We start from the raw sequence: 24,542 nt of genomic DNA on the forward strand, positions 1-24,542 counted from the left end.
ATTGCTGGATCGTATGGTAGCTCTATTTTCAACTTTTTGAGGAACCTCCATACTGTTTTCCAGAGTGGTTGCACCAGCTTACATTCCCACCAACAGTGTAGGAGGGTTCCCTTTTCTCCACATCCTTGCCAACATATGTCATTTCCTGACTTGTTAGTTTTAGCCATCCTGCCTGGTGTGAGGTGGTATCTCCTTGAGGTTTTGATTTGGATTTCCCTTATGCCGAGCAATGTTGAGCACTTTTTCCTGTGTCTGTTGGCCATTTGTATGTCTTCTTTGCAGAAATGTCTGTTCATGTCTTCTGCCCATTTCTTGATTGGATCATTTGTTCTTTGGGTGTTGAGTTTGAGAAGTTCTTTATAGATTTTGGATCCTAGCCCTTTATCTGATATGTCATTTATAAATATCTTCTCCCTTTCTGTTGGTTGTCTTTTGGTTTTGTGGACTGTCTGTCTCTTTTGCTGTGTGAAAGCTTTTTATCTTGATGAAATCCCAATAGTTCATTTTTGCCCTTGCTTCCCTTGCCTTTGGCAATGTTTCTAGGAAGACGTTGCTGTGGATGCGGTCGAAGAGGTTGCTGCCTGTGTTCTCCTTTAGGATTTTGATGGACTCCTGTCTCACATTGAGGTCTTTCAACCATTTTGAGTCTATTTTTGTGTGTGGTGTAAGGAAATGGTCCAGTTTCATTCTTCTGCACGTGGCTGTCCAATTTTCCCAACACCATTTGTTGAAGAGACTGTCTTTTTTCCATTGGACATTCTTTCCTGCTTTGTCAAAATTGAGTTGACCATAGAGTTGAGGGTCCATTTCTGGGCTCTCGATTTTGTTCCATTGATCTATGTGTCTGTTTTTGTGCCAGTGCCATACTGTCTTGATGATGACAGCTCTCTAATAGAGCTGGAAGTCTGGAATTGTGATGCTGCCAGCTTTGCTTTGCTTTTTCAACATTCCTCTGGCTATTCGGGGTCTCTTCTGGTCCCATACAAATTTTAGGATTATTTCTTCCATTTCCTTGAAAAAAGTGGTTCGTATTTTGATGGGGATTGCATTGAATGTGTAGATTGTTCTAGGTAGCATTGACATCTTCACAATGTTTGTTCTTCCAGTCCATGAGCGTGGAACGTTTTTCCATTTCTTTGTGTCTTCCTCAATTTCTTTCATGAGTATTTTATAGTTTTCCGAGTACAGATCCTTTGCCTCTTTGGTTAAATTTATTCCTAGGTATCTTATGGTTTTGGGTGCAATTGTAAATGGGATCGACTCCTTAATTTGTCTCTCTTCTGTCTTGTTGGTGTATAGGAATGCCACTGATTTCTGTGCATTGATTTTATATCCTGCCACTTGACTGAATTCCTGTATGAGTTCTAGCAGTTTTGGGGTGGAGTCTTTTGGGTTTTCCACATAAAGTATCATATCATCTGCAAAGAGTGAGAGTTTGACTTCCTCTTTGCCGATTTGGATGCCTTTGATTTCTTTTTGTTGTCTGATTGCTGTGGCTAGGACTTCTAATACTATGTTGAATAGCAGTGGTGAGAGTGGACATCCCTGCCGTGTTCCTGACCTTAGGGGGAAAGCTCTCAGTTTTTCCCCATTGAGAATGATATTCGCTGTAGGTTTTTCATAGATGGCTTTTACGATATTGAAGTATGTGCCCTCTATCCCTATACTCTGAAGAGTTTTGATCAAGAAAGGATGCTGTACTTTGTCAAATGCTTTTTCTGCGTCTATTGAGAGGATCATATGATTCTTGATCTTTCTTTTGTTAATATATTGTATCACATTGATTGATTTGCAGATGTTGAACCAGCCTTGCAGCCCAGGGATAAATCCCACTTGGTCGTGGTGAATAATCCTTTTAATGTACTGTTGGATCCTATTGGCTAGTATTTTGGTGAGAATTTTTGCATCCATGTTCATCAAGGATATTGGTCTGTAATTCTCCTTTTTGATGGGGTCTTTGGTTTTGGGATCAAGGTAATGGTGGCCTCATAAAATGAGTTTGGAAGTTTTCCTTCCAATTCTATTTTTTGGAACAGTTTCAGGAGAATAGGTATTAATTCTTTAAATGTTTGGTAGAATTCCCGTAGGAAGCCATCTGGCCCTGGGCTTTTGTTTGTTGGGAGATTTTTGATGACTACTTCAATTTCCATAGTGGTTATAGGTCTGTTCAGGTTTTCTATTTCTTCCTGGTTCAATTTTGGTAGTTGATACATCCCTAGGAATGCATCCATTTCTTCCAGATGATCTAATTTGCTGGCCTATAGTTGCTCATAATATGTTCTTATAATTGTTTGTATTTCTTTGGTGTTGGTTGTGATCTCTCCTCTTTCATTCATGATTTTGTTGATTTGGGTCATTTCTCTTTTCTTTTTGATAAGTCTGGCCATGGGTTTATCAATCTTGTTAATTCTTTCAAAGAACCAGTTCCTACTTTTGTTGATCTCTTCTACTGTTCTTTTGGTTTCTATTTCATTGGTTTCTGCTCTGATCTTTATTATTTCTCTTCTCCTGGTGGGTTTAGGCTTTATTTCTTCTCTAGCTCCTTTAGGTGTAGGGTTAGGTTGTGTATTTGAGACCTTTCTTGTTTCTTGAGAAAGCCTTCTATTGCTATATACTTTCCTCCTAGGACTGCGTTTGCTGTATCCCAAAGATTTTGAACTGCTGTGTTTTCATTTTCATTGGTTTCCATGAATTTTTTAAATTCTTCTTTAATTTCCTGGTTGACCCATTCATTCTTTCGTAGGATGCTATTTAGCCTCTATGTGTTTGAGTTCTTTCTGACTCTCCTCTTGTGATTGAGTTCTAGTTTCAAAGCACTGTGGCCTGAAAATGTGCAGGGAATGATCCCAATCTTTTGGTACCGGTTGAGACCTGATTTGTGACCTAGGATGTGATCAATTCTGGAAAATGTTCCATGGGCACTAGAGAACAATGTGTATTCTGTTGCTTTGGGATGGAATGTTCTGAATATATCTGTGAAGTGCATTTTGTCCAGTGTGTCATTTAAAGTCTTTATTTCCTTGTTGATCTTTTGCTTTGATGATCTGTCCATTTCAGTGAGGGGGGTGTTAAAGTCTCCCAGTATTACTGTATCGTTGTCAATGTGTTTCTTTGCTTTTGTTATTAATTGCCTTATATAATTGGCTTCTCCCATGTTAGGGGCATAGACATTTACAATTGTTAGATCTTCTTGTTGGATAGACCCTTTAAGTAGGATATAGTGCCCTTCCTCATCTCTTATTACAGTCTTTGTTTTAAAATCTAATTTGTCTGATATAAGGATTGCCACCCCAGCTTTCTTCTGGTGTCCATTAGCATGGTAAATTGTTTTCCAACCCCTCACTTTCGATCTGGGGGTGTCTTTGGGTCTAAAATGAATGTCCTGCAGATAGCATATCGATTGGTCTTGATTTTTTATCCAATCTGATAGCCTGTTTCTTTTGATTGGGGCATTTAGCCCATTTACAGTCAGGGTAACTATTGAAAGATACGAATTTAGTGCCATTGTATTGCCTGTAAGGTGACTGTTACGGTATATTGTCTGTATTCCTTTCTGGTCTATGCTGCTTTTAGGCTCTCTCTTTGCTTAGAGGACTCCTTTCAATATTTCTTGTAGGGCTGGTTTCGTGTTTGCAAATTCCTTTAGTTTTTGTTTGTCCTGGAACCTTTTTATCTCTCCTTCAGTTTTCACTGACAGCCTAGCTGGATATAGTATTCTTGGCTGCATATTTTTCTCATTTAGTGCTCTGAAGATATCATGCCAGTCCTTTCTGGCCTGCCAGGTCTCTGTGGATAGGTCTGTTGCCAATCTAATGTTTCTACCATTATAGGTTACATATCTCTTCTCCCGAGCTGCTTTCAAGATTTTCTCTTTGTCTCTGAGACTCGTAAGTTTTACTATTAGATGTCGGGGTGTTGACCTATTTTTATTGATTTTGAGAGGGATTTTCTGTGCCTCCTGGATTTTGATGCCTGTTTCCTTCCCCACATTAGGGAAGTTCTCTGCTATAATTTGCTCCAATATACCTTCTGCCCCTCTCTCTCTTTCTTCTTCTGTGATCCCAATTATTCTAATGTCGTTTCATCTTATCGTATCGCTTATCTCTCGAATTCTGCCTTCGTGATCCAGTAGTTGTTTATCTCTCTTTTTCTTAGCTTTTTTATTTTCCATCATTTGGTCTTCTATATCGCTGATTCTCTCTTCTACTTCATTTATCCTCGCAGTTAGTGCCCCCATTTTTGATTGCACCTCATTAATAGCCTTTTTGATTTCGACTTGGTTAGATTTTAGTTCTTTTATTTCTCCAGGAAGGGTGTCTCTAATAACTTCCATGCTTTTTTCAAGCCCAGCTAGTATCTTTAAAGTCATGATTCTGAACTCTAGGTCTGACATCATACTAATGTCTGTATTGAGTAGGTCCCTGGCAGATGGTACTACCAGTTGTTCTTTTTGCTGAGGTGATTTTTTCTTCATGTGATTTTGTCCAGAGGAGAATAGACGAATGAGAGAACAAAATGCTAACAGGTTAACAACGTCCCCAGCAAATATACTCTAAACAGATCAGAAAGACCTGAAACCAGGGGAAAAGAAAGAGTAAGAAAGAAAAAAGAGAGAAAAACAGAATAAGATAAAAACAAACAAAAACAGAGCAAAACAAAACAAAAAAAACAGAATAGGATCAGATATGATCAGGCTAGTTAATAGATCAGTGCCACGCACTAGATTTTGGGTGTATTTTAGTCTGTTAGAAGAAAGTGCCTCCTACAATTTTAAAGAAAGAAAGACTTATATATGTACAAAATAAGGGTTGATAAAATGAAGGGACGGAAGATGAGTGTAAAGATGAAAATTATAAAAGATTTTATAGAAGGAATTGATAAGATAAGCTGTTTGAAAAAAGAAAGAAGATTTAAAAAAGAAAGAAAAAAGGGAGAGAATGTGATCAGGCAGGAGACTAGAACAAAGCCATACACTAGTGATTTAGGGTATATTTTGATCTGTTAGAAGAAATTGTATCTCAAAATTTTAAAGAGAGAACAACTTATATATATATATGCCAAAAATAAGGGTATCTAGTATGAAGGGATAGAATATGAGTCTAAAAATGAAAAATAAATTTTTTTTCAAAAAGGGATTGATAAGATTTTGGTTGAAAAGGGGAAAAAGAAAAATTCAAAGAAAAAAGTTAAAAAAAATTAACTTTGAAAAACCAATAAAATTGTGGCAAAAAAAGCCATGAATTCTATGTGCAGTATTCCCCTAGTGCTGGAGTTCTCCCGTTCTCCTTGATGGGTAAGCTTTGTCTTGGCTTGCTGGCTGTTCCTGCTGATATTCTGGGGGAGGGGCCTGTTGCCGTGGTTCCCCAATGTCTTTGCCCGAGGCGGAATTGCCCCGCCCTTGTGAGTCTGGGCTAAGCAATCTGCTGGGGTTTGCTCTCGGGAGCTTTTTTGCCCTGCAAGTTCTCGGGACAGCTTTGGAGGACGAGAGTGAAATTGGTGGCCTCCCAATCTCCGCCTCGAGGAGCTGAGAACTCCGGGCCCCACTCCTCAGTTCGCCGCCAGATAAAAGTAGTCAGTCACTCCCATGTCCTAGGTCTCAGGCCGCACTCCGTGCTCACCTGGCCTGTGACCGAGCGTTTCTATCTGTGGCACCCCACTCGGTGTGGAGTCTCCAAACCCAGCAGATCCCTGCGGTGTGCTCCCGCGCCGCTCCTCCTGGGGGAGGAAGGGCAGTCTCCCCGGATCTGCCGCTTGTTGGGTCCCTGCTGGAGGAGCAGTGGCCCGACTGGGCCACGGATCACAGTTTATGGCCACCCCGAGCTGAGAGCCCGCGCCTCGGCTCCGTCTCTGCAGCCGGCTTCCCCGCTCTGGTACCTGGGAGCTCTGCCGCACTCAGGCTCCCCCAGTCTTTCTGTGACCCCGAGGGTCCTGAGACCACAGTGTCCCACGAGGGTTCCACCCCCAGCTTATCCACTGGAGCGATGTCCCTCAGTGGAGCTGACTTATAAAAGTTCCGATTTTGTGCTCCGCGGCTCTATCCCTTGTCAGAAGAGGCCGACGGAGGCCTCCTCCCTTGCCTTCTATCCTCCCAGATATCGCCTCGGATTCACTTTTCCGCCTGTTCTACGTTCCAGTAAGTGGTCGCTTTTCTGTTCAGAGAGTTGTTGCTATTCTTCTCTTCGATCTCCTGTTGAGTTCGTAGGTGTTCAGAATGGTTTGATCCCTATTCAGCTGAATTCCTGAGACCAGAGGAAATCCAGGTCTCCTACTCCTCTGCCATCTTGCTCCGCCCCCAGCAATAAAGTCTTTTTTAAATAGGTCATGCACATTGTTTTTCAGACATAATCTATTACACACTTAAGAGACTACAATATAATGTAAAGATAGCTTTTTTATGCAGTGGGAAACCCAAAAATCCTTTTGACTCATATTATTACAGATTCACTTTATTGTGGTTGTCTGGAACTGAACTCACAATATCTTCAAGGCATGCCTTTATCTAGTAAAATTACCCCGCAAAAGTGAAGTAGAAAGAAAGAATTTCACAGACAAATAAAAATTGAAGGAACTCTCCACTAGTAAATATGCCTGTCAAGAAGTGTTAAAAGTTCTTCAGAGAGAAGGAAAATGATACAGGTCAGAAACTTGGATGTACAGAATGATTGGAGGAGGACAGAGAAGGAATAAATGAAGGGGCTTCTCACTTCCCTCCCCTGAGGCACTGGTGCCGTGCCCAGCACCCAGCAGCCATGCCTGCACCCATGCTGAATAATACAGACATGGAGTTTTTTGGCTTGTTGGCTTAGAAAAGCGAGTAACTTTCTCAACCCACAGCTGCAACCTCTGCATTTAAAGATTACTGAAATGGACATAACAAATGAAAATATAGCGAAAGTCTTTTTCTCTTTGACTTTATGTATATTAATAATGTACCTTATTATGTCTTATGTCACAGAAATTTTCATTAGCGTATCATCCTGCGGTTATTGTGGCATCATTTTGAGATCGCTCAGAGCTTAAAAAAAAAAGAATTGAATATATTAAGTGTAGACATATGAGCTCTTTAAAAGCCAAACATTATTATAGCTTTTCAAACTGGAACTGAAAGGGCTACTGAAGCATATTATTTGTTTTAAATTTTCATAAAGTTAATATTGATGACTATCAACTAGATAAACAAAAACATCTTTCGGGGAACCCCCCCTCCCAGGGGGCAGTCTTGAGACAAATGTGAGAAAGAAAGCACTGTGGATTATCCCCATTCATGATTGGTGCATTTCTTGCTATGATGGCATAAGGAACCATTGTTAGTGAACTCTAAGTACCTGCAGGAGTCCGTGGCTCTGCCAAAGGCTTTGGTTCTTTTACCGAAGAAGCTGATTTTTGGTGACCTTAGGGACGTTGACCAGTTAGCTTTTTGCCTTTTTGGCTTTTGTCTATTTTATTTGTTCTTTCTCTCTTTCTCTCTTTCTCTCTTTTTTTCTTATTCTGTAATTCTTTATAAAGTATTTCCCTTTTTAAAATTCTTTTACTTTCTTTTGTCCTTATTTTTTAAAAATTTTCCTTATTTTTTCAATTCTCTTATTTTCTTTTTTATATTTTTCCAATTTTTTCTTTTTTATTCTTTTTTTCTTTTTTTTTTAGTTGATACTGTTAGCTAGTATTGTTGGTGTAGTTAGCAAGTTACCATGCTGCAGGGCTTTGTAGCAATCCATAGTGATGCGGACATACATGTCAACAATTACCAGCTCCTTAAGACCATTAGGCAGGGCAGCTTCATCAAGGTCATGTTGACTCGGCACATTATGGGACAAAAGTGGCTGTGAAGGTCATTAGTAGGAGTTAGCAGAGATTTTACAGCCTCCAGAGACTATTCCTTGAATTCAAAGCATGAAGGTCTTTAATTACCCTAATAATGTGAAACCGTTTGAGATGATCTTGACCCACGAACATTCTATCTGGTCAGGATATATGCTAGCGGATGTTTGATTATCTATTGGACCATGGCCACATGAGAAAGAGGCTTGTAGCAAATTTTTCTGGAGAGTGTCCACTGTACAGTGCTGCTTCCACCAGAAGTGTATTGTCCACAGGGACCTAGAGCCCGAGATCCTGCTTTTTTGATGTCCAAGTTGCAGATTGACTTTGGTATGACGTGTTCACCATCGTCAATAAGCTGAATACCTTCTGTGGCAGACACTCCCTTATTCCCTGGAATTCTTATGGAGCCATAATTATTATGCCACTTCAGTGGATGTGTAGAGCATTGAAGTCATCCTTTTTTATGATGGTCATCAGTTTCCTGCCTTTTGAGGGATTGGAATTCAAAGACTGTGGGAATGGGTATTGTGTGGAATACACGACTTTTCTTTCTTCATGTCCATAGACACTGAAAACCTGCTTAAGAAATTCCTGATCCACAGCCACAGTGACAGAGGCATTTTAGAGGAAATCATGAGAGACCCGTGGATAAACATGGGCCCTGAAGAGGAACTGAAGCTGCTATACATTGAGCTCTCCCTGACTACAATGATCCCCGGCAGCCTGAGTTAATGCTGTCCATGGGCTACAAGTAGGAAGAGATCCACGACTCAGTGATGGGCCTGAAGCATCAAGAATTAATGACCATCTGCTGGCTTTGGGCTACTAAGACACCCCAGGTGCTGGAGGGCATTCTGTCATAATGAAGTCCCTGCCTATAGCTTATCCCACCAACAGTGTTGTCCTTCTCCATCCTTTGAGGTAGAGGCTAGTGTCTCTGTCAACCCAAACAGCAGAGTACTGTCATTCCCACCTTTATTTTGTTCTCTAAGACAGAAAATCAGTTGCATGAGGTCCAGGAGTCTGGGTGGAAGCCAGCAGAATAGCCAAAGTGACTGTAAGTCTCTGCCTAGTCAGGAGATCAAGACTACCACCTGAACATAACTCTCCCACTTTTTCCCTGTGGTCTCCTGATCCCCCCGCCCCCCCAATACCAGCAATGGTCGTGGAGCCTTAGGCTGAATCACCTTTTCCCAGCTGTGTGTATATGGCCTGGCCAGCTCAGAGGACTTTGTCCAATGGAGGATGGAGGTGTGCAAAGTGCTGTGGCCTTAAAGCTATCTGGCACTCCCATGGCATTCAGAAGCATTGAGGACAAAATAACTGTGATGGTTAAGTTGATGGGATGGCCAGGGGCCCTCTGGGGAGTGGAGAGGCCAGCCCCTCTACCTATACCTGGTGAAACTTCAGAGATTACCTGTACTTGGAGCCTTTCTCCCTTCCCCTGGTCCTCTCCCTCCCTTCTGCTATGTTTTTGGTGAGGGGAGATGGTTCTGTAGAAAGAAACACAAATATTAATGGGTAAGCACTTAATATCTTACTTTCTGAGTTGCTTTTGATGATGGACTGTAGGAGGTGATTACTGATTTGAATGGGTCTCATGTGTGTTTGTCTTAGATAATATAGGGTTGTCACTGCCTTGAGCAGATTGTACTGTAATGATATTATACTGACAAGTAACAGCATTTACTGTATGTTGTCCAAAGACTTTCTCTGCCTTCCTAATTCATTTTAGCCACAGATATCCATTTAGCAGATTGGGAAGTGAATGCTGAGGGAGGGTAAGCAGCCTGTTGATGGCACGGAGAGGGCGAGTGGCAGAGCTCCTATCCTAGCTAGTGCTCTCTACCAAGTACTCTATGGCTCCCGTGGCTCAGATCTGGGGGTGCCAGAGTCCCGGATTTGCCATTCTTTTGAAGTTGGTTATACTGTGTCTTAAATGGATAATTCAGTCATATGAGAGATGAGACAACCAGCCACTTTGTATAGTGCTTTTCAGAGCTCCTTGTGAATTAATTTGTCTCCAATCTTCGCAGCAGGATATGGTCCTGAGTACAAATATTGCCTTGAAAATGTGAAAGAAAAATGAAGCTGTCCGGTGCTGGAAACACTAAGGGTGTATGGACTCCTATTGACAGGAGGGATGGTGTCTTGTAGGCCCTTTGGCATGCAAGTTGGCTGCCTTGATGTTACAGCTTTTGGAGGAGTGTCTTCCAGTTCTAAACCTGCTCTTCTCCTGCCTCACATCAAATCCTTCTGAGTTAGAGAGCAAATGTGGACTGGTGACTTTAGGCTGAACATCTTTTGTATATTTAAAGTTTACTTGTTGAGTTGGAAGAGCCTCTCTCCCTAGCCCAATCCTTTTCTATTAATGTACCAATAAATGTATCCAAGTAGTTAATGTTTTGACTCCTGAGGGGATGTTAGAAGCTATAATAATATGTATAATAAGTATTTGTCAAACAACTATATTTATTGGGCGGCTACCATGTGCCTAAATTCGTAGAGGAGCTAGAAAGTTGAACTTACACCTCCCTGGCCCTGCTTCTGCCTCAATGGCAGATCCTTTTGAGCTGTAGAGTGCTCCTGGCTATTGTCCTCTCAGACCGTCCCCAGGTGTAGGGCTCAGAGATCTCTTTTAGGGTGGGACCTGAGCTTTTTCCAGTCAGACTGCTTGGTGAGGCCACTGAAAAGTTCTGGAAAATTTATTGGTAGGTTTTTGGCGTGTCCTTTGCCAGAGGTGCAACCTTTTTTGGCACAGACTTTCTTCTTGAATGTGATTATTGCAGTGTCTGTAACAGTGCTCACCAAATAGTATTTCTTTCTCTTTTCTCTGCAATGTTGTTACAAAAAAAGAACTACAGGGCATTTCAGAAGAGAGGTGGAATGCTGTGTGTAGCTGAGATGGATCAGGAATGTTTTCTGAATGAGGCTCATATGAAGCAAGGATCAAAGGCTAGGTTCATTCATTTATTCATCTGATGCTGTAGTCTACCTAGCATATTTCAGGTATGGGTATGTAATGAGAATATAATGGTCACGAAATACAAACAGAAATGTTTGCAATCTGTTGAGTCAAATGTTCATCAAATGATCATATAGATAACAAAATTACATGGGACACGATCTCAATGCCCTATAGGAAAATGATGAAATAAATGATAATATGTTCTTTTGATTTAATATTATGTAGCCATTGGAATGTTTCAACGAACTTGTAGAATGGTTGCAGTAACATTGGGTATTTAAAAACAGATAATAAAAGTGTAGAGTATAATCCCTCTTTTATAAAAACAATGCATGTTTGCCTGTGCATAGGGAAGTTGATTATATAGCACATTGAACAATGGGTATTCCTGATGAGATTGTGGAGCATAGAGCATGTTCTCATTAAAGAGTACTGGTTTTGCCAGCTAGCAAGTAGATTTGTTTTTCCATTGTTAGAATTTACAATTGGATGATTTGCCTGCTTTAAATGGGAAACTAAAGCCTTAAGGTATGTTTTTTTCTTGGTTGTTTTGTTTTTGTTTTGATGGGGTGGGGAAGTAAGCAAACTGCCCCTGAGAGCTCTTGTTGAGTGGGAGGAGGGTTCTGGTGGAAGCCCTCATCCAGTGGGGCTCCTGGAAATGTGACATCCAGGCCCTCTCAGTGCTGTCCCAGCCGGGACTCCTCTTCCTCTGTCTGCAGTGGGTCCTGGTTTGTTTTGCATTTTGTCTATATTGGAAGATAAAAACTTGTGTCCAGAGGGAAATTTCCAAAAATGCTCCCCCCGGGGATGATATGGGAGTTTGATTTCCAAGTGAGTATTCCTGTTCAACTGAATAAATCTCCTGTGCAATTAATCAAAATCTTGATTACTGTGGGTTAGTTCTATTCTTTTATATGTGAAAGTTCCCATCTTCTCTAATCCCTACCAGAAGTTCTTATTTTGTTTGAATGTTTTTCCTTTTTATTTTTTTTTAAGATTTTATTTACTTGAGAGTGAGAGGGAGGGAGTACAAGCAGGGGAGAAGCAGGCTCCCTGCTGAGCAGGGAGCCCAACTCAGGACTAGATCCCAGGACTCTGGGATCATGACCTGAGCCGAAGGCAGACGCTTAACCTACTGAGCCACTCAGGCGCCCCTGAAAGCTTTTTCCTTAAAGGACACTGGAGCATTACTACTTTTATTAGCTTAAGACAACAGTAAGTCTGTGTTTCTAGATGGGTTTTTTTGTCTTGCTTTGTTTTGTTTTTTAAAGCATCTGTGTTTTTAGAGCTGAAAAATAAACGTTTATTATGGAGGTGCTGATGATATACCTACAGGAGTACAATAAAGCATATAATTTCATTATCATAGATGTAAAAATTCTAGAAAATTTTCCTCTAAACTGTAATGTTTTCCTTGTAAAGGAAGATTTTCTTTTCTTTTTTTTATCTTCCCCTCCTGCTATCTTTTTCTTCTTCTTTTTTTTTTTAACATATAAAGAATTATTTGATTCAGAGGTACAGATCTGTGATTCAACAGTCTTGCACAATTCACAGCGCTCACCATAGCACATACCCTCCCCAATGTCTATCACCCAGCCACCCCATCCCTCCCACCCCCCACCACTCCAGCAACCCTCAGTTTGTTTCCTGAGATTAAGAATTCCTCATATCAGTGAGGTCATATGATACATGTCTTTCTCTGATTGACTTATTTTGCTCAGCATAACACTCTCCAATTCCCTCCACATTGTTGCAAATGGCAAGACTTCATTCCTTTTGATGGCTGCATAATATTCCATTGTATATATATATAGACCACATCTTCTTTACCCATTCATCTGTCAATGGACATCTTGGCTCTTGCCACAGTTTGGCTATTGTGGACATTGCTGCTATAAACATCGGGGTGCACGTACCCTTTCAAATCCCTACATTTGTATCTTTGGGTTAAATACCCAGTAGTGCAATTGCTGGATCATATGGTAGCTCTATTTTCAACTGTTTGAGGAACCTCCATACTGTTATCCAGAGTGGTTGCACCAGCTTGCATTCCCACCAACAGTGTAGGAGGGTTCCCCTTTCTCCACATCCCCGCCAACATCTGTAGTTTCCTGACATGTTAATTTTAGCCATTCTGACTGGAGTGAGGTGGTATCTCCTTGAGGTTTTGATTTGGATTTCCCTGATGCTGAGCAGTGTTGAGCACTTTTTCCTGTGTCTGTTGGCCATTTGGATGTCTTCTTTGCAGAAATGTCTGTTCATGTCTTCTGCCCATTTCTTGATTGGATTATTTGTTCTTTGGGTGTTGAGTTTGATAAGTTCTTTATAGATTTTGGATACTAGCCCTTTATCTGATATGTCATTTGCAAATATCTTCTCCCATTCTGTCGGTTGTCTTTTGGTTTTGTTGACAAGAAAGTTTTTCTTTATGTTCTAATGCTTATTTTAAACACCCACGGGGTCATGTAAAGTGACATCGTTATGATGGACAAGATAGTGTGTATTACAACCTTTCATGCCATCTTGGACTTATCCTGCTTTGTGCAGTAGAGGTACCAAGGCTTGGTCTTACGAAGGTGGGGTTATTTTTCTGTAATGTTCTAAGGGATGCTCGAAAGACCTCCTACTGTTTTCCTTACACCCTAAATCACATAAGTAGTGAGTTAGGCTTTTAAGTCTCACAGACATTTCATCAGGAGTTTCTGTTACGATACGATGATCTACGATGGAGAGCAGCGGCCACCCAGACTCTTACCAAGATTCCCTGCCAGCCACCTGGAGGCCAGAGAGGAATGACCAGGCTGGTGGAGGGCTCAGTACCACTGGGCCTTAGGGAACGGCAGGCAGGAAGCTGCCCTCACTGAGGATTTTGCACGGCTGGCCCTGGTTCTGCCGTGATAGCAGCTCCCGGTGTACCGGGTGGGAAATTACTCAGAAAAGAGCCGGGATAATGCGTATCCATCTTACCAGCTTGAAACTAATAGGCAGCCTCTGGGATTTGCTCTCCATATGAATTAATTTATCATCTATTCTACTTTCTCTTCCCCTGCCTGCCAGTCACTACTCTTCTCAGGGATAACTGCAGGGAGGAGATGACGATTTTCCACCACGGTGTTTGCTGCAGTTGCCCGCACTGTTCTGTGAGCGTGTGGACCCTCCCAGCTCTCAGCCATCATCCCTCCCCTTTCTCAGCTCTTGGTCTGCGACTTGCATGTGTTTTGAACATACTGGTGAAGGAGCAGTTGAGCCATTTTGAGCCTTTCCTCTGCCTTCCCGGCTTGGCTCGCAGCCCCTGAACTGCAGTCCTGCTTCCGGGAAGACGTGTTCAGTTGAAGGGGAGTCACGCTGGCTTTCCACTGAGAACTGACCACATACTTCCTTTGTCACTTCCCTGCCTCCTTAGATTGTCACGTGGGGAGACCTGCCATCTTGCTGCGGGGAAGGGATTGTTAGCAAGCACCTGCAAACATCTGGCTCCCTGTACTTCCCATGCACCTCATGGGTGCAGAGCCCGAGAAATCTGAGCATTTTTCAAAAATGGCTTTTACTTTTAAACATGCTCCTTTTAATTTTGTTGAGTCTTTCTATGTTAAAAAGAATATGTGTATGTTGCTTGTCTATTCTATAGATATATAGCATATCAGTTCCTCTTGGATATCTCATCCCCTTGTAAGATGGAAGCTCTGGGGGACATTTTAAAGTCTGTGTTGTTTTTGTTTTTCCTTTGTCAAAGGGGAGAGGAATTGCTGACATACTGCGTGCCAGAGCACTTGAAGCAAATCTATTTCCAGCTCGAATACAGCAGCTAAAGAAATTGCCAGAGTGGTGCATTATTAATTTTTCTTCCTAACGGGTATGCTGAGTGCTGCCCGCTCTGCCTTCCAGTTGCAGGTGGGACTGGCATGATCCCACCTGTTTTGTCTGCCTTCCTGTCAGGGGCCTGTTACAGCAGTGTCCAGCTTCCTCTAAGCATCAGGAGTGCAAGGGATCACTCAGTTGCTGAAGAGCAGGGGCCACAAGCGTTTCTGGTGGTTTATGTCATGTAGCATAATCTTAACAGCTCAAATAACAGGTTCCTAAAACAAACTATCAGAAGTATTCTGCATGTATTTTCAGTCTAGCCATGAAAAAAATTTTCTACTTGTTTAGGAAGGTAGTATGATTTATGCTTAGTGATCAGATTTTTCAAATGATTACTTTTTTTTTTATCAAGCACCATAAAAAAGGACGAGATGGAAATGACCAAATATTTCTCATATTTGCAATATGTGTGATGAACAAAATGGTTATAAAACAATCATCGCTTTGGTATTAAAAATGTCAAACATTGTCAACTTAAAAAAAGTACAGTAGTTTAATAAAAATGTATGGAAACCTTTTAAACACCACTAATAATAAAAGAAATGAGTATAAAAGGATACATTCTGAAGGATTAATTGGCAGATTTGAAATAACACTCAATACCAAATGTCAGGGAGGAAGTGTTGAAGTGCCTTCTCAGCTACTACTGAGATCATTCACAGGTACAGTGTTTTTGTTAAGCTGTGTGTCTGTGTGTTTTTACAATGCAGAATGTGCATCCACATTATTTGCTCTGAAAAATTACCTCCTATCTCATCCTTATATGACTGGAGCAGCTCCAAAGGTGCTTGATCCAGGATGGTTTAGCTTGGCTTTATGTCAAGTGACCATCAGTGGAGAGTTAACTCTGCACCTACTTCTTCACTCTGCTCTGTAACTCCCTGGACTCAGGACTTACGCTGAGCCCCAGGGTAAGCACAAGTTAGGCTGCTAACTGAAGGGATATTTATTCTAGACAGAGTGATCACACGATTCTAGAGCAGGGACCCTGACACGTTGTCAGGAGCAACACTTTTCATTCCTCTCAATGAAATCATTAACACCAGGCACAGGTCCATCCTGGCAAGTCTGGGGAGGAAGCCTTGCCCACGTGGCTGATGTCCCCAGGGCTCCAGTGGCTGCTTTGAAGTCCTCCTGGAGGTCTTTATCAAGGACAGGTCAGGTTTCTCCCCAACTCACTGGCACCAGCAGGGACTGGAGATTGGCTGGGCTTGGGGCTGCTGAGCAAATAGCCAGACTCCTCCTTTTTCTCACTCCTCTGCCACCTTTGTGAAGGCTTTGTGTTCTTGGGACAATGGCCTTGTCACTCTGCTCCTTCTGAAACCTGGGCCCGGAGTGTACCAGCCACATGGGAGACCCCGAGTGAGCCCTCCCATCAGCGCTCTCTCATATGCTTGGAGTAGTGAGTGTGGGGAGCACGCCATTGGGGTGTGGACTGTTCTTTCCCAAGAGGCAACATTTTGAATTTGAGACCTATTTACATATACTTTGCATTAATTTACATACCAGCCTCCAATAACTAGCCCTAAATACCCTTCCATGAATTTCAACTAAGAGTACAGCTAACCACTGTGGTAGCCAGACCACAGTTAAGGGCATTACACACAAGAAAAACTGAAAAGATCTGTGAAAACATAATCATGAGCATGGTAAATCTGCCCAGGCTCCTCACGGATGCACCTGCTCCTTAGCCTGATTCCTTATGCTGGGGTGATAGCGCATTTAACACTCGTGAGGGAGATCGTGCCTTTCAAGCACTCAGCTGAGTTAACCCCCACCCTGGAAAAACAAGAAAGAGAAAGAAATTTTATTTCTCTTTTACTTAAGAAGAAATAAAGAAACATTTATCTTTTACTTAAATAAATTTATTTATAGTCTTTCATTTAAATTGGCACTAATGCTACCAGTTTTTATTTCACACTCTTTCTGTTATTTGACGTGACATCTAGTTTGTGAAGTTGGTAAAGAGAACCCAGAAAAGGTGATGTTATAGATGGCGAAGATTGCCCGTAGGGTTTTCAGTGTCCAACCTGCATCCTTGCACACCATTCAGCTCTGAGATGAACTTTTCCTCCTTTTCTCCTTTCTCAGCCTTAATCCTGGAGTGACTAGACCGCAATCTGCCTCACTTAAGAATGGAAAGTTGGGGGGATGGGCAGGCAGACAGGTACACCTGCACTGCCCCCTGCCTTGTGTTGATTCCCACTTTGTGTGTTCCAGTGGGTGTTGGTATTGATTGCTGAAACAACATACTGACTCCTGGTTTGTCCAGCTGACTTCTAGTAGCAGATTGGGAAATTTTACCCCCTTCAGAGATCAGGCAGGGGATAGAAGGAATCTGTTCTTAAAGAGTAAAAAGTCCTTCCAATTCATGCTACTCTTTGTAGGTCACCTAAAAATACTGATCTTAGTAGTTTTAGATCTTAAAATAACTAAATGTATACCCTTTATTTTTGTTCCTGTTAAATCAGACATCCATTTGTACTAGACTTCAGGACGGGCCAGAATTAAATACCCTCTTCTCCCCATGTTGTAAGAAAATAAATTGGGAAGAGTCTATCATTATGTAGGAAGTTGTTTTAATTATAGCAGGAGAGTGCTTAGTCTTTCTCACTGACCTCTTCTACCCTCAGTCCACTGTGGGCATGGTTATTTGAGAATGTGGTCTAGAGAATAATAGTGTGGTCTTTCAGAGCAGTCCTGTTGTTCTGTTAGTTTTGAGCATGAATGGTGTGAATGTAGGATGCCCCCCTTTTTTTCATTAGGTTCCTGTGTTAGCCACTTGATTAATATCATGTTATGAAACATTAACAACTTGAAATTCGGGAGACCGAGTTTCTGGCTGAACTCTGCTCTCAGGAACCCCCGTAGACCTGTGGGGGAATGTCTGCCTCAGTTTCCGAAGCCAGTCCTCTGGTCAGTCACACCTCTGTCTCAGCTTTTTATTACTCTGACTTTTTCATTTTGAAGTAAGAGTGATGCGGTGTATTTTAGATGTTGTGGTGCCTCCTATTTTATTCCTTTTGGCTTTTAAGATATGACATGTATTCTGTTAGGAATTCTTTTGTAATAAGAACAACTCCGTAGTAAGTTCTTAGTTGTAGTAAGAGTAGCTTCTGAGCCATTTTAGTTGTGAGCACCTTACACTGTACCTCCAAAGGCCTAGAACGTTGTTCTGTGAACCTCATTGTCAACAGTGGTTTATATAAACAGAAGTTTATTTTCTGCAGATGAGCCTAGTTCTGTGTTTTAAACAGCTCTTCTTTCCCCACTACTGTTTCTTGATAACACCTTACAAACCTTCACCAACCAACTCTTGCTGTGGAGGGCAGCCATGGTGAAGTTCACCATTCTTGGCCTTGAACTGAGTAGATAGAGGGAGGGAACATCTCTAGTGCTGTTTCCATCTGAGCTGCAGGATCAGAGCACACCTTTCCGAAATGGTCCTGCTTTATGTGGTGGATGGGTTCAAGGGTGATAAGAGTGCTGTGTTTCAGCTCCACCTTGGCTTCTTGCATTTTCAATCACTCTAATAAACCTTTTGCTCTAAAGCATGGGGGGCTGCTTCAACTCATAATGAAATTGATAGAATGTAATTCTTTTGTAATTTCAAGTCAGCCACCTGGTGCAGTATTTTAAAAATTCTATAGCATATGGATTTGCACAGTCATTCATGTGCTTTTCCTTATTCAGTTTCTCCAAGCATTAGAGTGATGGTTCAAAATCAGGAATGTGAGTGGAAAAAAAAAAAAGAATGTGAGTGAAATCTGGAATGAACTCACCATGTCTCTTAATTGTCTTGCTACGTTTGAAATGCCTGTGAGCTATCTTTACTCATAAAATTTTTGATAGCAAATGCATCCTTTTTTTCCCCCCCCATACTAACCAATTTTCCAACTCTCCAGATACTAACTGGGTATTCTACTATTAAATTTGGTTCTGCACTAACTACCCTTTAGTTAGATTTAGCTTAGACCCTTCAGGTAAAGGGCTCGGTTCCAGCAAATTCCCTCTTCCCTTCCAGCCCCTTCAGAAGCTAGTCATCATCCCAGCTTGCCACCTGTACCTCTCACCAATCAGCTATAAATCTTAGGTTCCCTTTAACCCCCTCCTGAGATTCAATCATTTGCTAGATTGGCTTACAGAACCCAGGAAAGTGCTTTACTTAAAATTACTGCTTTATTATAAAACAGGAACAGCTCAATGGAAGAGAAGCATAGGAGAGTGTGTGGGGATGGTACAGTGAATTCAGCAGTGCATTTCTGGGCGTGCCATCTTCCAACACCTAAGTGTGTTCACTAACCTTGAATGTTTTCTGAACCCCATTGTTGAGGGATTTTTTTTCAAGATTTTATTTATTTGAGAATGAGAGAGAGCACAAGCAGAGGGAGAGGGAGAAGCAGACTCCTCACTGAGCAGGTAGCCCCGATGCGGAGCTCCATTCCAGGACCCTGGGATCAGGACCTGAGCCGAAGGCAGACACTTAACCAACTGAGCCACCTAGGCGCCCCATGTTGAGGGATTTTTTTAATGGATGTTTTATTATGTATGTATGATCACAACAAATATAGGGGTATTATGTAATAGGGAAAAATCAGAAATGTAGCATCAAAGAAATTTCATGTTCATTAACAGACCCCTTTGGATATGCCTCCAGCTGCCCCTAGAGATATAACCATTCCTACTATTCTGATGGGTAGTTAGATTTGACTAGTAGCTGGAATATACTTTGTAACTTATAAAGATTTTTAAAGATTTGTTATTTATTGAGAGAAGAGTGCACGTGCACACACACAGTGGGGGGAGGGGCAGAGGAAGAGAGAGAGAGAGAGAGAGAGAGAGAGAGAGAATCTGAAGTAGACTCTCCACTGAGCACAGAGCCTGACATGGGGCTCAATCTCAGGACTGGGAGATCATGATCTGAGCCATACTTTGTAACTTCTAAAAGACGGTGCAAATGTTTGCATTATTGTAGTAGACATTACGTTAATACTTGTTGATTTATAATCTTAACCCAACTATTTTTTGGACTGTCATTTCTTATGGACTCTGAGGTTTTTGTACTTAAGATAGTCTTCAGATAAAAGATCTCATTTTCTCTCTTATTTTGCTTGGCTGAATTAGTCATGGTCTTCCTCATTTTAATGTTGCCTCTTTCAAGGTGTGTTTATAGACTAATGAGTTGTAGTTTTAAAATGCTTTGTATTTAGATATTGATAATGAGAGATTAACCAGAGCCATGTTTCACATTCAAATGTCACTGCTTCTCCCATGTCCAGCCTGTTATACTGTATTTGTTATACCTCTTAGGATTCCTTGGGCACACAGAAGGGTTCAAAATATAGTGTTCTCTTTGTGGCTGGGATTTCCTCTTCTCTGGCCCTGAAGCTTAGCTTTAGTGAAATTCATCTGTGTTTTTCTGAAATGTTAGGATCAGTCATGGAATATCAAGGGTTAGATAATAAGGAAGGACATAGTAGACACAGGGAGGACTGGGGGTTTAGCTGGCCTCAGACTCACATTATAGTTGTTAATGGGTCATAGAAGGGTTGAGTCTAAAGGAAGTGTGAAATCAATTTTGACAGAATTGGACCATGAAACAGGGTGTAGGTAATATTCTAAAATGGTCAAGGCGATTTCCAGAGAACATTTGCTGCTTCTTAGGGCCTAGTACCCACCTCTCTATAGTTACTGGCCTTAAAGGCGGGGGTGGGGGGGCATTACTTACTGAACCATTGTCTGACATTAACTATGTAATTCATGACCTCAGAATTTGAGTGAGGATGTATGTGTGGTTTAGTGAAAATCATCTACAATTTCTTCAGCCCTTATGTATCAGCTAAACTGGAAATGATTTTAAATACATTATTTCATTTAGTTTTCACAGAAACTCTATGAAACAGATATTCTTCATCCCCATTTTCAGACAAGAAACTAACGGCCTGGGAGGTCACATGATATGCTCACGTTCCAGGTTAAATCTGGAAAGTACTGGAGCTGGGATTCAAACCCAGGACTTTGTCACTCTGGCAACTCGTGATAGATACTGAGCACCTACTACATAGCAGGCACTGGGGCAGGTACTGGAAATGCAAAGACAAATTCAACTGCCCTCACTTCAAGGAAGACAACGCGTCTTCATCAAAATGCTAAGGAGATTCCAAAATGACTTAATTAAAAGTGCTGCATAAATGCATGGCATTATATTAGGTTGGCAGCCGTTTCCTGCCAATATATGAAGTGCTAAGAATCAATAGGAAGAAGTATATGGTTATAAAAAAAAATGAGCAGAGCCATCAAAAGACTAATTGAAAGCATGGCATGTTAAGAAACTCACAGATTTATTTATGTGAAGTTTGGAAGATGCTACTCTAGCAGTTTCTGGCTGGTTTTGATGATTGATGATATACCTAAAGTAGCTGAGCTCAGATTAACTTAAGTTGCTTTATTTAAAACCGTGCTCTCTCAGAGAATCTTACTTTTAATGTTCCCGGAGATATATACCTGTGTTATGTTGGGGATAAGCTATTTTAGAGTCAGGAGAGGAAATGAAGAAAACAAGGTCAATATTACATGGTTTCAACACTGTTTGTCAATATATTGCCCATGATATTGTGCCAGCACAACTGGTGAGAATATGGGAAGGGGAAATGGGGTAAATGCTCATGCAAAGATGACTAGAATTATACAACAGATGAGCTATATTAAAAACATAGTGGTTCACTATTAAGGAATATAGAAGAGCAGATATTAGGAATTTGCTTTTACTCAGCAAAATGAATAATTCTTAGGTTTATAGATCAAATCAAGAATGTTATATTAATATAGGGTTTTTTATATGACCTCTTTAATTCAAAATGCTTTTTTTGTTTGTTTATATTGTTAACTTCTAAAATGTACCATTCTTCTTTTTGAATTGTCTAGGCATTCTTTATCACTGAGTACTTTTTTTTTTTTAACGCTTTGATGGAATTATGTCAGTGAAATTAGAGAAAACTAAAAGATGTGCTTGGGAGCAGTCAGTATTTAAGTGGTACTATATATTTTGGTTTTACTTGAAGTAGGCTGGAAGGGAAAAGAGAAAAGTTGTGTGTAGAGCTCATTGTGTGTCAGGGACCCAACTAGATTCTATATGTAGATTCTCTCTTTCTCTAGGTTTAAATACCATCTATCAATCAATCATTCTTTCTTATATCTATGTAATTTCATTTGCATAGCATTTGTAACCATTTTGCAGATGAAGTTTCGAAGATTAAATGACTTGCCAGATTTTTTTTTTAAAGATTTTATTTGTTTATTTGACAGAGAGAGACACAGCGAGAGAGGGAACACAAGCAGGGGGAGTGGGAGAGGGAGAAGCAGGCTTTCCGCTGAGCAGGGAGCCCGATGCGGGGCTCGATCCCAGGACCCTGGGATCATGACCTGAGTGGAAGGCAGCTGCCCAACCAACTGAGCTACCCAGGCGACCCAATGACTTGCTAGATTTGAAACCAGGGCTTTTTCCTTCAAAACCCTTGTTTTTGCTGGAGTTTGCTATTGTCTTGGGTTTGAAATGACTGAATTGCAGTTATCGGCAAGATAAAACATTAAGTTGTAGCATCATTTTTTATTTGCTTTTATTTTGAGCAATATGATCATATTAAGTAGATGTTTTTAAGAGAGTCCTATAGTGCATCTATAAAATGTGTAAAGATAGTCCTGCCCTACTAGGGTTTTGAACCTTGTGTAAAGGATATAGTCACCTAGAACCTTTCTGAATTGCTGGTCTCCATTTAGAGTTGATTTGTAGAAATTCTTTTTGGCCACTGTTTCTTGTGAAACTGTATTATTTGGCTTTTTTTACTTTTCTTGTCTGACTGGACTACTTGCATTTTGAGCAACCCCTAGCCAAGTATTAGACCCCAAGTATTAGACCAGTAGCATCCAGCATAAGTATTTGATTTGACTTTGAACTCTGCCTTCACTCACCTTGTTTGTACACCATCTGCTGTCTCTTCCTTGTACTTTTCAGGCTGTCCAGACTTGACTTCCATGAATGCATTCCCCGTCGTTGTTTGTATTTGCTCTTCCTCCTCCTGTACCTCTGGGGACCTTATGCTGTTCTCTTGTTAATCATATGTTCTTTTATAAATGTATTTCTATGTTTCACTGTGAATACCATGGTGCTCCAGCTTCCTACATTTTAAACTCTTTGATTTCATGGATGGTGATTTAAGCAACAGTCCTTTGCACAATAGTCGACTTAAAAAAAAAATCTTGAAAATTATTTAGTGTAACTTTATTTTAGTAAAACTCTTTTGCAGTATAGAGATGAAACGGTTTGATCAGTTATGGTTCTACAAAGGGTACAGGGAATGTGGCACTCATAATTGGTGGTGGGGCTCATTGGTGGGACTTGTAACTAGTGCATTGCCACTTGGGAGATCCATTTGACTGTATCCGTTGAAATTTAAAATGCGTAAACCATTTGACCCTGCAATTCAACTTTTAGGAGTTTATCCTAAAAATGCTAGAATGTGTATGCAAACATATTTGTACAAGGGTATTTTTTAAATAGATTTATTCATTTTAACAAAATATTGGAAAAAGTTTAAATGTTCATCAGTGGGGAAGTGGCTGAATACATACATGGTGGGGCTTTCATGTGATGGAATATGGAATACTCTGCACCATTATAAAGAATGTGTACTACTTGACTTCTGTGGAGTATTATCAGTGCAGATTCTTAACTGGTAAGAATATGATACAGAACAGTATGCTAACATTTGTATAAAAATTAAGTCTGTGGGAAAGGGGTTTATATGTATATGTGTGTACATATACCCATACAATTGTATAACACATATAAAATGTTTATAGGGAGGTAGAGGAGGCAGTCGAAGTTTACTTTTCACTGTTTACCCTTTTTTAACATTTGAATTTATTACCATATACATGATTTATCAATAATATTAGTTTTTAAAAAGTCTGATAGTACAGATTTAAAATTCCCAAGTCTATTGACTTAGCAACAGTAGATGAGATAATGTGTATAAAGAACTTAGTATGGTTTCAGATGTAATAATGAGTATTTAGTAAATTTTATGAGTGGTGGTCATGGCGGAGATGGTGGTAGAGTTGTAATGATGATGTCAGAGCTTGACCTTGAAGATATAATGTCAGGGCAGATTGAATGTTCCATCTCAGTATCTTACCCTCACCTGGGGATCTAAGCAGTCTTAAAGAGGGGTCTCAAGTGTGGAATATTTTATAGTTTGGTGCTTTGGCTTAACATTAATGATTTTTTTTCTTTGTTCTCTTCTATAATATTTCCCTATTTTTTTTTTTTAAACATGAAATAATTGTGAATCACTTACTATCAGGGAAATAATTCGAAAAACTCATGTATCTCCCCAGGGGAAAAGAAATGATTCAGTCAAAATTTGCAGTCTTGGCAGATGAGCCATGCTTGTCTTGTGGTAATGTGGAACCCTCGTCTTTTGCCACCTGGCTCCAGGTGTATATAAGCCCTACTTTGAGAAGCAAGGCTTTCTATCTACCAATTACGGTTAGGATCTGATATTGCCCTTTGATGATCTCTGTGATGACGTAGTGATTTCTCTGAAGTTGGTGGAACTAAATTTGGTTTCTAAGTCCTGTGACCATCTGTTTGTTGTCATTTGACCTGTGAGACCGTTGGTTCCCTGGCATATGTGACCATACTCTCCTACCGTGTAGTGATCCAAAACGGCTACTTCCAAATCAGTGTCCTCGCTTCAGGGGTTTTTACTGCTTTAAGTGACTCATACATTTGCAAATTCCATGTCCCTTTCAATTCTGCCCCCATCTGATCCTTCATTAATGACCTAGGCCGGAAAGGGAAACTGTAGAGAGGGCAGGTAGAAATGATAAG

At 40.7% G+C, this 24,542-nt stretch overlaps 1 protein-coding gene across 8 annotated transcripts in view; it reads left to right on the forward strand.

Moving 5' to 3' along the window:
* FARS2 (phenylalanyl-tRNA synthetase 2, mitochondrial) overlaps window positions 1-24,542 on the forward strand; it is a 536,237-nt gene that overhangs the window by 70,538 nt on the left and 441,157 nt on the right. The gene's annotated exons all lie outside the window — the stretch shown is intronic.

Source organism: Callorhinus ursinus, unplaced genomic scaffold, assembly GCF_003265705.2.
Source record: "Callorhinus ursinus isolate GAN/ISIS: 27379988/994484 unplaced genomic scaffold, GSC_fseal_2.0 scaffold26, whole genome shotgun sequence".
NCBI classification, from domain to species: Eukaryota; Metazoa; Chordata; class Mammalia; order Carnivora; family Otariidae; genus Callorhinus; species Callorhinus ursinus.